General features: G+C 42.1%; 1 long non-coding RNA gene across 1 annotated transcript; it reads left to right on the forward strand.

Moving 5' to 3' along the window:
• Nucleotides 1-912: 912 nt before the first annotated feature.
• LOC149454676 (uncharacterized) lies at nucleotides 913-10703 on the forward strand. The gene is made up of 3 exons (XR_016314177.1): nucleotides 913-4868; nucleotides 8350-8513; nucleotides 9970-10703. It is a non-coding gene; the product is annotated as an uncharacterized LOC149454676 (long non-coding RNA).
• The last annotated feature ends 1606 nt before the right edge of the window (nucleotides 10704-12309 follow it).

A 12309-nucleotide genomic window follows, 5' to 3' on the forward strand; every position in this document is an offset into this window, starting at 1 on the left:
CAAAATTGGATAATATATTGTGTTTTATTTTTTCCAAACAAATTACATTTGAAAAACCAATGTGCAAATAGCATGTGTCACACTAACACCTGAGAAGAAAGTCTGAGTTCCCTTTATATAAAATAATGGTTAACATATATCACTTGGAAAATTCAGAGGAATGTGTAATTATCGCTGGATTGGTGTATTTTTAATCCATAATGCTACTGATTAGTAAGATGGGTTTTCAAGCTGCAAAATAAAGTTTCAGGCTCTTCGGAAAAATTATACATGATGTTTACTTACAGTAGATGGACTTTAGGATAAAAAAACTGAACATAATATTTTTTTTGCTTTTATTCAGCACTTTTTGATCCATCTGCAGCAGAGAATGGGGCGTGCGGCTCCCCGTGGTCTCCAACAGAATTGTTGGTGGAGCAGATGCCATGGATGGTCGGTGGCCCTGGCAGGTCAGTATTTCCTTTCAAGGCACACACAGCTGTGGAGGTTCCCTGATCTCTAACCAGTGGGTACTAAGTGCAGCCCATTGCTTTGATGAGTAAGTACACCCCATTTTTCTAAAAATTCTGTCACGTAAAATGGAAATAAAAAATGTTTTGTATGGGTGTAAGATGTATTCCTGGGCTGGAGGCTGGGGGGCACTGCTGCCCGCATAAGGTTTTTTTTACCTTCATGCATAAAATGCATGAAAGTAAAAAAATTGAGCCTTTACAACCACTTTCCACATATCCAAGTAGAGCCTTTAGTTCTAATGAGTGTAATATTTATAACCATGGGGAAGATGTTGATTGTCCAAGAAATGACAATATCACGTACCTGGTGCTGGAGGCCAATGGAGAGAGGGCTTCCCTTGCAGCTAAGTTCCGGACTCCCCTGAGAGTGGGACAGCGGGAGTCAGGCCCAAAGTTGCACAGGTCGCCTGTATGAGTGCTGGTTGGTGGTCCACTCAGAAGCACAGCTGGTGCACGGATATAGGTCTGCAGACAGGAGGCGCCTGTGTGTGGTATGCAAGCCCTTCCGGGATTTGGATGTTTACTGGGTAGTCGGTTCAAGCTAAGGTCAGGTACCAGGTGGGAATCAGAGCAGATGTAGTCAGATGGGATAGCCGAGGTCATACACAGAGGACCCAGAGAGAGAGAGAGAGTATCCATAAGCCAAGCCGAGGTCAGATCAGGGGTAAGGCAGAGTAGACAGGTCCAGGAGCAAGCCGAGTCGGTAACAGGAAATCATGGGTCAAAGTCACAGGAAACAGGAAGAGGGAGCTAGAGATCATCCAGCAACTTGAGGAAGTGATGAGCCTCCTTATAAAGGCCGACTGGCACCAGACTGAGGCTGATGTGCAGAAATGCCAGATCTTCCAGAACCTCTGCTGTGGACAGGACCCTGACAGACAAGAAGTGTAGAGGTCAAGTTCTACCTTGAAATATTTCATGGTGATGGATTGAGGCAGTTTAGATTTTCTGTGTGGCTATGTTTGCTGGGGCATGTTCCTCATTAAAACCGAGGAAACTACTTGTCAGGGAGCGAGGAGCCAGACACACAAGGAGGTGCAATTAAAGGTAGGTTTATTAAAATAAAACTAAGAGAAGAGTCTATGCAAGTCCAACAGCGGAAATCGTAGCCAAAGCCGGGGTCAAGAGCCAGGAAGAATGGTCGCCAGAGCCGGGATCAGGAGCCAGGAAGAATGGTCACCAGAGCCGGGATCAGGAGCCAGGAAGAATTGTCGCCAGAGCCGGAATCAGGAGCCAGGAAGAATCGTCGGCAGAGCCGGGATCAGGAGCCAGGAAGAATTGTCGCCAGAGCCAAAATCAGGAGCTAGGAAGAATGGTCGCCAGAGCCGGGGTCAGAAGCCAGGAGGAGTCTTAGCCAAAGCCGAGTCGGTATCCAGGAAAGCAATGAGTAGCTAAACAGGAGCTTGCTGCTGTGCAAAGACAGGACACGAATGCAATGGACAGCTACAAATAGCAGACTTAAATGTGATAAGCATCCTCCTCCTCCTGGGGGAGGAGCCGCAGTGGGCTGAAGGCATAAAGGATCCCACAATGCTTTGCAGACACCTAAGATGGATGCCAGCACATGGAGCATCACAAGCCCCGAGGAAAGGTAGGACCTTGACACTACTTGGATGAGTAACAAAACATCATTGCAGAGCAAGTCTAGCCTAATGTTACTTACTCCTACTATCTCTCTACCTACCTTTTTTTTTTTTACTTTCTCCTCCTACCTTCTTCCTTCTGTCCTGGGTTTGAAGGCAACAGAATATTTTCAAACAACTCTCATTACAAATTAAAGGCCACAGCTTGATTAACTAATATGGGGAGCATAAAATGTTTCAATATATTTAACATGTTAACATACATAAAAATATCCATAAAATAGAAGCCTGGTCAAAGTCTAACTAAGCATAAACCTATTCCCACCCACATTCTAAACTCCAATCTACGTACCTTGTAAAAGAAAGATATGTAAACATACCTAATCTAAGGGCATTCCAGTCATGTGATCTCCAGCCGCCAGCTTCAGTGTAGCGGGGAGAGCAGCGACAACGGGTCCAGGGCCTGGGTGGAAATGTCAATGTGGAAATACTTACTAGGGGGCATCCGTTGTCCGCTGTCCCTTCTCTCCCCTGAAGTTGGCTCTGGGACCCAATCATGTGACTGGACCAGAGCCCTCTTAGATTAGGTAAGTAAGGTAGGGTAGTTAGCTTAGAATGGGGTGTGGGAGTAGGTTTAAACGTAGTTAGGTTTTGACCGGACGTCTACTTTAACACAAATCCCAACAACATTGCAACAGGAAAGCAAGTCCTTGACAGTGCCACAGTGAGATCCTATACCAACTACTAGTCACACATAACCAGCTCAGTGAGTACACAATCCATTATGCAATTTCTCCAAGATTCATTAAATAACACCACAACTTTAAAACCAAACTTGGTAAGTTATTCCACATGTAATAAAATAGTGACCATTGACATTAAATCAGGCATTTAACTTAAGATGTCCATTCATTTGTAGAATTGTAATAAATAGTTTCTGTTGTCGGGACATTTGCTTGATTTTCTAATGGTTTCGTCTGTAATGATGAAAAAATGTGAACGAACAGGATGGAGATTTTTTTCTCGAACAAAGGAAATTTAAAACCATGAATGTGGTTTTCGTTCATGACAAATCATACATATAATATCGTGCATCTTCTATACACAATAAGAGAAAAAAAAACTAAAGTAGTTGACTAAATGATATCAAAGGTTCTGATGATTTTCTAAATTTGCATTCTACTGGCAGTCCTATTTTTAAACACCATCGAGGACCCCCACACACCTGCTGTGACAATTCCCCACAATGGAATTCCTGCCCATAACCAATGGCTCAGCTGTCCACCTTAGGAAATAGATCTCATTACACTACATGGCCCAACCAAAAAAGGGGGTGGGACAAACATTCTTGGAAAATGACTGCTTCACTCACTTTGTCCTTTTTTTGCTCCAGATTCTACCCCCTTCCACCTAATCTCACCAACTGCCTTCAAGTCCAATTTAACCCTCTATGTCCCTTCCCCAGCCCACCAAGTCATATACCCCTTTCCTACTCTGGTAGCTCAGGCATTCCTCCATGTTCTTTCTGTAATTCTTCAGTCTTTCTTTCTTCTCCTGCCTATCTACCTCTCTTCTTTACCTCCCTCCCAGCATATTTCATTGTTTCATATCTCTGTAAATATTTGGTGCATGAACAGGAACCAGGGATGGAAGATAAAGCATTATCTAGATGTTTAAATGTTATCATTCAGTTTACAGAGAGTAAATGTGAGGGTAGAGCTTAGGCAGAAATAAAAAAAAATTTCTTACAGAGTAGGGGTGGGTTTGAACCCCTGTTCTAATCTGTTGTCATCAAGACAGAAAGGAAGGATAAATCCATCAAATTTAGCCCTAGATAGCCATACAACTCAATGGAAGTTCTAATCCTTCCCTACTATCAAAACTAGCAAAAAGCTTTTGGCTTGATGTACACCTAAAGTAATATTAGGCTTTCAGTTTTTTGGTGCCATGATCACTGCCCCAGTTTTCCATTTTCAGGGTGGCTCCTTTCTTTTGCAAGATTCCATGCAGGTTGCATGGACTGGAGTTGTGTCTCCCTACACTGTGTGCATCAATAGAAACACACAGCCTCATAGCCTAGGATGGCAAGGCACAACCCTGCTCCTCTTCCCCCTCCCCTCTCCCTTCTCCAGACTGCACTTGTAAGAGGGCCTTTGTGGTTGGCTAGTTTGGTGCTCAAGCACAAGGCTCTACTCTTACTTCTAACTATCACCGCGATATCACAGCCGACAGTCTACGAGGAGCGTCCAGACGTCACATCCAAAAGAAGCCCCGCCCTACTAGTTTTGTCATCCGACGTCCTCATGGGGCTGGACTGTCGGCTGTGATATCGCGGTGAGCGAGGCTCGTCCCTGCTTTCTTGAGGCTGTCATTGCTGGTGTCGGCTGGACACCCTGTTTGTGAGAGCATTTCTGACGTTTTAATAAAACATTTTGGTTTTAAACGTACTGCACCATGATTTCCTTTTTTTTATTCCCCGAACATAATCTATGGTATGGAGACGTGATGACTACCTGCTGTTAAGGCTCTTCCATATTGTGCTGATTGGCTGAATATGCTCAGTGGTGATATCCTCAGATGTCCCCTCCATGATGTATCAAAGAAGTCCTCTTATATGGATCAAACTCCAACTATGACCCATAAAGGGTCATATACACTCCAAACAAACGCACCCAGCAGTTATAGCCTTGGATGTCCCCTCCATGATGCGCCAAAGGAATCCTCTCACATGGATCACACTTGAAAGAACAAATCACAAGAGACTTCCCATAGTGTAATATGTTTTTAAATTAATTGTAAAATAAATGCAGAGTACTTACTCACATAAAAATCCGGGTCCACAGACCCATACAAGCATGTACAGTGGGGCAAAAAAGTATTTAGTCAGCCACCAATTGTGCAAGTTCTCCCACTTAAAAAGATGAGAGAGGCCTGTAATTGGCATCATAGGTAGACCTCCACTATGAGAGACAAAATGGGAAAAAAAATGCAGACAATTACATTGGCTGATTTGGAAAGAATTTATTTGCAAATTATGGTGGAAAATAAGTATTTGGTCAATATCAAAAGTTCATGTCAATACTTTGTTATAAATCACTTGTTGGCAATGACAGAGGTCAAATGTTTCCTGTAAGTCTTCACAAGGTTGGCACACACTGTTGCTGGTATGTTGGCCCATCCTCCATGCAGATCTCCTCTAGAGCAGTGATGTTTTGGGGCTGTCGCTGGGCAACATGGACTTTCAACTCCCTCCAAAGGTTTTCTATGGGGTTGAGATCTGGAGACTGGCTAGGCCACTCCAGGACCTTGAAATGCTTCTTACGAAGCCACTCCTTCGTTGCCCGGGTGGTATGTTTGGGATCATTGTCATGTTGGAAGACCCAGCCACGTTTCATCTTCAATGCCCTTGCTGATGGAAGGAGGTTTGCACTCAAAATCTCAGGATACATGGCCCCATTCATTCTGTCCTGTACATGGATCAGTCGTCCTGGTCCCTTTGCGGAGAAACAGCCCCAAAGCATGATGTTGCCACCCCCATGCTTCACAGTAGGTATGGTGTTCTTTGGACTCAACATTCTCTCTCCTCCAAACACGACGAGTTGTGTTTCTACCAAACAGTTCTATTTTGGTTTCATCTGACCATATGACATTCTCTCAATCCTCTTCTGGATCATCCAAATGCTCTGTAGCAAACTTCAGACGGGCCCGGACATGTACTGGCTTAAGCAGGGGGACACGTCTGGCACTGCAGGATCTGAGTCCCTGGCAGCGTAGTGTGTTACTGATGGTAGCCTTTGTTACATTGGTTCCAGCTCTCTGCAGGTCATTCACTAGGTCCCCCCGTGTGGTCCTGGGATTTTTGCTCACCGTTCTTGTGATCATTTTGACCCCACGGGGTGAGATCGTGCGTGGAGCCCCAGATCGAGGTAGATTATCAGTGGGCTTGTATGTCTTCCGTTTTCTAATTATTGCTCCCACAGTTGATTTGTTCACACCAAGCTGCTTGCCTATTGCAGATTCAGTCTTCCCAGCCTGGTGCAGGTCTACAATTTTGTTTCTGGTGTCCTTCGACAGCTCTTTGGTCTTCACCACAGTGGAGTTTGGAGTGTGACTGTTTGAGGTTGTGGACAGGTGTCTTTTATACTGATAACAAGTTCAAACAGGTGCCATTGATACAGGTAATGAGTGCAGGACAGAGGAGCCTCTTAAAGAAGAAGGTACAGGTCTGTGAGAGCCAGAAATCTTGCTTGTTTTAGGTGACCAAATACTTATTTTCCCCAATAATTTGCAAATAAATTCTTTCCAAATCAGCCAATGTGATTGTCTGGATTTTTTTTCTCATTTTGTCTCTCATAGTTGAGGTCTACCTATGATGCCAATTACAGGCCTCTCTCATCTTTTTAAGTGGGAGAACTTGCACAATTGGTGGCTGACTAAATACTTTTTTGCCCCACTGTATGTATATAAAATGGCAGAGATGGGTGTACCAAGATGGCGGCTGACATCCATAATCAAAAATGACTTTACCACGCTTCCATCCTATGTGTTACGTCACAAATCCCTGAGGAAGTCACGGGATTCTCAGGGATTCGTGATGTAGCGTGTAGGATATTTTGAGTAGCGTAGCATCATGTTTTAATTTTATTTTAAATACACAGATGACACGCATATAAGGAATGTCTTAACTACCTAAGGAATTGTAATGATGTCTGTCCAGTTCTGAGATTTACACAGCACTGCCACACAGCAGGAGACCTGATTTTCCTCTCTACTGTCCACCCTCTACCAATCTTCCAGTACTGCCTATTTTATAGAATACAGAACCAAGTATCATTTTTATGGACAAAAAAGCAGTAAAAGACAGGGCTGTTTTAATGCATGGGCACTGCCCAGGGGCCCCAGATGCATTGGGGGCCCCATGATAATTTTTCATTACATTATGCTTGCCAGCTGTCCCGGATTTACTGGGATAGCCACGCTTTTAACTAAGCTGTTCTGGGATGGCCATGTCCCAGGTAGCATCCTGGAATCTGTAGTGTGCCCTCCTGATTCCAGTATTGTGCCCTCCTGACTCCCCCTGTACTGTGCCCTCCTGATCCCAGTATTACGCCCTCCTGATCCCAGTATTGCGCCCTCCTGATCCCAGTATTGTGTCCTCCTGATCCCAGTATTGTGTCCTCCTAATCCCAGTATTGTGTCCTCCTAATCCCCTGCTCCCCATATTGTGCCCTTCTGCCTCCTCCCTGTATTGTGTCCTTTCTGTTGATAAGTCTCTGATTTATGACATGTTTTCTTATTGTTAAAAATGTATTTTATTAAGAGTATTAATACATATATTTTTAATTCTATCAACTATTTATACTTTATTCTTGAAAGTAGGTGCATAAATAGGAGCAGGCTGGTAGGGGCCCCAGTGCATGGCTTTGCCTGGGGCCTATGATGCTATTAAGACCGCCCTGGTAAAATAGATCCAGTAACAGTAGACCCCCTTAGCAATCATTGGTTTTCCCTCAGCAACAATAGATACCCCCCAAGCAACAATATAACCCCCACAACAATAGACCCCCCCCAGTAAGAATAGATCCCCACATAACAATAGACCCTCAGCAAACAATAGATCTTCCCACAATAGTAGATACCCCAAAAACAACAGACCCCTCCCCACAACAATAGACCCCCAGCAACAATAGATCCCCCTCAGCAACAATGGACCACCCATAACAAAATATCACTTCAGCAACAATAGATCTATCACTGCAAAAATAGACCCCAGCAGCTACAACTGATCTGCCAGCAGCCATTATCAATAGACCTCAATAGTAGATTCCCCCCAGCAAGAGTTCACCGCAAGCAACAATATATTCCCCACCAGCAAACAATAGACCCCCATGCAAAAATGGATCCCCTTCAGTGACAATAGATACCCCAGTATACAGCCACAGTAGACCCTCAAGCACCCCCAGCACTCCTTGTCATAACATACATTCAGTGGTGGAGGTGCTGGAACTGCGTTCTACCACCTTCCAGCTGCAAAAAAGCCCTGAGTGTAGGCAACACTTGCAGGTCTCTCCCCAGCCCGTGGTTGGGCAGTTAAAGGAGAAGCTGCTGACTGCTCTGTCATTTGGCTCTGTCCTCCTATCAGCAGGTCTTTTACTAGCACATGAGTGCATTGTTTTATATGACACATGGCAAGAACTATAATGAAAGGAATGAGATTTGAGCATTTTATAACTTTTGTCCATCTTCTGGGTCAGGACCTGTTAATGGGATGCTCCAGGAAGTCATGGTGCCTCTAATTGACCGCCAGACATGTGACCGTATGTATAATTTGGATTCCTCCACCAATGCCAGTACTGTCATTGTCCAAGATGAGAAGATATGTGCTGGCTATGGGAACGGACTCAAGGACTCCTGTCAGGTGAGTGATGTGTTCCACACACATCATTATACTTTATTATATTAGATAGATCAGGGTTTCTCAACCAGGGCTCCATGGAACCCTAAGGTCCCTACAGAGGTTGCTCAGGGTTACTTAAGCAATGAGTAATTTATGCCTCTCAGATGAGTTCCCACTCTCACTGTTGATCTTTTTAGCTGTAGCACCCTCCTAGTATAGGTGCTAGGATGTACGTAGTTAGATTAGTGTAGTTTGCTCCTCCTCATAACAGGGGAGATAATAGGTAAATTTATCTTTGACATTCTGCTTAACAAAGTGCTGCAATCTATTAGTCTGGACTGCCCATGAGGCCCTGGTGCTGTCTAAGTTTGCCTTGAGCTCCTCCTGCCTTCTGGAAACCACTAGAGCTTTCCAGAACATAGGTGGGAACTAGGCAAATGACCAGTGTGACAGAAACGACCCAGACTGTGCTTGGGTACTTCCGTTAGAATACCGCTTCCCCGTCCGAACACCGACCACAGACACCACAGCTGACCATACAAGACTAGACGACACCAGTCTTGAAGTAAACCAGGAGGAAGACTAGTTTATTTGAACACAGATACAAGATATATACACTCAGGGGACAGTCCCCCTCCCTGCATAATGACACAGGGCGGGGCAATCTACATTTAGTAACAAGAGACACACAGGTATTCAAACTTCACATCAGCAGACAGTCCTATCACGAGGGAGGGCTGCTGGAGACACCCCCCCCCACTAAGCTAATACACATAAACACATACATCCCATAATAGTTTGCTCCAAGCAAGACACACAATAGAACAATGGAATGCAACCACATGACATTAAACAATCAACAACCCCCCACCCAAATATTAGGACAGATCACCCTGTACCCCTAACAGGCACAGGGTGACTTACACATAATAGGGATATGGGGAGCTGAGACAGGGGTCTCCCCACCTCTTCAAAGTGAGCTGGGTTCCATGGGCCCCCCACCCAAAGTGACTCCCGTCACAACCAGCATGAATATGAATACAGTTCTGGCCAATTTAAGGGTGGGTGCAAGCATGCTGGGAGCTGGTATTTATATTCTGGGAGCACATGGGCTCAGGGTCCTTCCCAATGTGAATTCCACCAAGCCAGGAGGCCTCAGGTGGGTAACCTGAGGGCCTGAAACTGCAACTGACAAGTGGCCCTGGTTTTCCTAATGCTGACTGAGGGAGAGTCCGCTGAGGATCCATCTGGTGTCATCAAGAGGGGGTAGTACAATACTGAAGCAGCTCTTACAGGGGTAGTGCTACATAGCTATCTGTAAGGGGATAATTCTTACAAATGACCAAGAGTGTTAGGAGCATTCTTCCCACTGGCCATCACACTAATCGTATTATGAATGGTAGATATAGTCATTTTTTAACAGGAGCTCCCTGAGATCAGAAAGTTATTTCAAGGTTCCTATCCTGATGTCTTTCAGGGTGACTCAGGAGGACCTCTGGTATGTAAAGTCCAGGGTGTATGGTACCAAGTTGGAGTTGTAAGTTGGGGTGATGGTTTGCACAACCATCCCCATATCGCCCCGGGGTGTACTCTCTTGTGACATCCTATCAAGCCTGGATCAGCAGTTATGTCCAAGTAGCATTCACCACTGTGACTGGAATTCCTTCACCAACAAAAACATGTGGAGGAGACTTCACTGCAACCAATCCATCTAACAATGTCACGGCTAGTCCAGGGAATGGAGGAACCTCTGCCATCCCACTCAACACCATGTCACATGCCACTTTGCCACGAAAAATAACTGATGAACCCATCATCATAGATGATCCAAACAGCGGAGTGACCCCCAGCCTTTCCCGTCATCACTGGATGATCCTGGTCCTGACTGATCTTCTGCTCATCAACTGCTCATAATCAAAAACTGTCATCGGCATCAAAAGAAGAATTATAATTTTTTTTATCGTTTCTAAAAAATACTCATACCATGGATGATAGTCAAACATCATGATACTTTTTACCAATCAGCCATTATAATTCAGTAACACAAAGTAATGGTCAATGCTCAATGTTCTCAAAGTTTAGTAGCCCATTGCGGCCAGTCAGATTTTTGTTTAGTTATGCCAGTGGAAAGCTGATCTATTGGTATACCAAAATTATTGGGACATATTACAACGCATATTAAAAAGGGGATAGTTAGAAAAATAGATAGATAGATAATAGATAGATAGATAGATAGATAGATCAGAGATAGATAGATAGATAGATAGATAGATAGATAGATAGATAGATAGATAATAGATAGATAGATAGATAGATAGATAGATAGATGATAGAAAAATAGATAGATAGATAGATAGATAGATAGATAGATAGATAGATAGATAGATAGATAATAGATAGATAGATAGATAGATCAGAGATAGATAGATAGATAGATAGATAGATAGATAGATAGATAATAGATAGATAGATAGATAGATAGATAGATAGATAGATAGATAGATAGATAATAGATAGATAGATAGATAGATAGATAGATAGATAGATAATAGATAGATGATAGAAAAATAGATAGATAGATAGATAGATAGATAGATAGATAGATAGATAGATAATAGATAGATAGATAGATAGATAGATAGATAATAGATAGATAGATAGATAGATAGATAATAGATAGATAGATAGATAGATAGATAGATAGATAGATAGATAATAGATAGATAGATAATAGATAGATAGATAGATAGATAGATAGATAGATGATAGAAAAATAGATAGATAGATAGATAGATAGATAGATAGATAGATAGATAGATAGATAGATAATAGATAGATAGATAGATAGATCAGAGATAGATAGATAGATAGATAGATAGATAGATAGATAATAGATAGATAGATAATAGATAGATAGATAGATAATAGATAGATAGATAGATAGATAGATAGATAGATAGATAATAGATAGATGATAGAAAAATAGATAGATAGATAGATAGATAGATAGATAGATAGATGATAGATAGATAGATAGATAGATAGATAGATAGATAGATAATAGATAGATAGATAGATAATAGATAAATAGATAGATAGATAGATAGATAGATAGATAGATAGATAATAGATAGATAGATAATAGATAGATAGATAGATAGATAATAGATAGATAGATAATAGATAGATAGATAGATAGATAGATAGATAGATAGATAGATAGATAGATAATAGATAGATAATATATAGATAGATAGATAGATAGATAGATAGATAATAGATAATAGATAGATAGATAATAGATAGATAGATAATAGATAGATAGATAGATAGATAGATAGATAGATAGATAATAGATAGATAGATAATAGATAGATAGATAGATAATAGATAGATAGATAGATAGATAGATAGATAGATAGATAGATAGATAGATAGATATGGAAGGATGGATGGATGGACATAACACTGCAGATGTGGACTGATAAATGACTTACAAAATCTAATGATCGACTGCAAAACGCGGGACTGTAAAAAGAATAATCTTTCAAATTCTGCATAGTACAATTCTAATCTATGGTTCTATCTATCATCTAGGGCTGGGATCCCTTATCTGTTTTCTTTGTAGATAAACTTGATATGTATATGTATTGCAACCAATGTAATTGCTGTATCATATCTAAATGATCACAATTCAGAAGATATATTTGCGTCACTTCTGAGTAACAGAAACCAGCCAATTTTGGATCCATGTCTACTGCTGTTTGTTCAACAGAAGCTGGTTTAATGACTGGCTTCTGTCAAACAGTCATACTGG

Source organism: Staurois parvus, unplaced genomic scaffold (assembly GCF_062004578.1).
Source record: "Staurois parvus isolate SC_StPar_1 unplaced genomic scaffold, SC_StPar_1.0 ptg000421l, whole genome shotgun sequence".
NCBI lineage: Eukaryota > Metazoa > Chordata > Amphibia > Anura > Ranidae > Staurois > Staurois parvus.